Source organism: Babjeviella inositovora, assembly GCF_001661335.1.
Source record: "Babjeviella inositovora NRRL Y-12698 unplaced genomic scaffold BABINscaffold_15, whole genome shotgun sequence".
NCBI lineage: Eukaryota > Fungi > Ascomycota > Pichiomycetes > Serinales > Babjeviella > Babjeviella inositovora.
In genome coordinates, this window is record NW_017566852.1 from 73,612 (window position 1) to 74,912 (window position 1,301).

Below are 1,301 nucleotides of genomic sequence, written 5' to 3' on the forward strand. Positions count from 1 at the left end.
CGTATCCCCGCCGGGATCATCATTCTCTGTCTCTCCTTCGCGGAGATGCAGATTACCTGGCTTATTGGACTGACAACAATCATCCTTGGAGTACTCTTCGTTTACGAGCTGGTGGTTATGGTCCCAATCCATAGAAGAGACAATCAGCGTGAGGTTGTAGACGACAACGGGATTGCCGTTCTTGCCGAGGTTCATGGGGAACGGCTAGACCCCGATGTTGAGAGAGAACAGAGACTTAGCACCGGCTCTAGACATGTTTAGAGCTGTTAATTGTATATATCCCTTAATTTCTGTATTACCGAACCTTCAGAAAGTTATGAATGCTATACTTTAACCAATTTTTCCTTAGACCTTCCAAGCATTTACTTAGGATGTATACCAAGACATGCCAATCGAGATTGGATCTGTACAAAATGGAGCTCCAAGTCTTTGCATACAGTATTAAATATTTGTTACACCACAATGGTCTCGAAATATGGAGCAGATTCAAGGAAAGACAGTGGGTTTATGGTAGACCTGGTAAAGACAAAATTAGCAGTTAAGGGTCTATTCACTTCACCAATAACAAAAGGACGTGGTTGTCATCTATGGAACTTTCCGAATCAATTTCTAAGAGCTGTAAGACCTCCCATGTCAGGTAAATATGATATAATATAGCCCCTAGGTGTGTTTCGTACCAGAACCAGCCTAGTACACCAGTACTATTGGACTCGTAGAACGGGATCTTCTGAGTCTAGACTCTATATACGGCATTTCCTTGACCTTACATGCGTTACGGGAGGTCTAGCAAGTTTCTACACATGCGTACGCAGACATAAAGTGGTCGATGCCATATTTGCTGATCATTCTTGTCCTAGCTCTGAAGTTGGCTACCGCTTGGAAATTTTTTCTAGGTATAGTCCTACGTTTAACAGTCAGGGTTGAACTTCCACGCGTTAAACCTACTTTGCCGCCTTTTCTTGGATGTGTATCCCGGATTTATAACTTTACTTTAGTCACTTCAATTGTAGTATATGATTCCGTCCCTACCGTAATGACTTTGTATGCCATTAGATTATTACGGACAGTCCAGGAGTTAAGTCTGTTGCACATGGTTGTGCTGCAATGCCGCAGTGCTAGCATATGCAGAGAACAATTATTGCTTTTTCGCATATGCGTGGACATTTCAAACTATTCATGCCCGCCCCAATCCGGCTTATCCTTGTTTAGACCACTTTCTTGGCTGAATTTAAGGGTTCACTTCTCACTCCTTTTTCCAGTTAATAGTTCATCTATCCCTCAACCGGTTTCTTTGTACACAT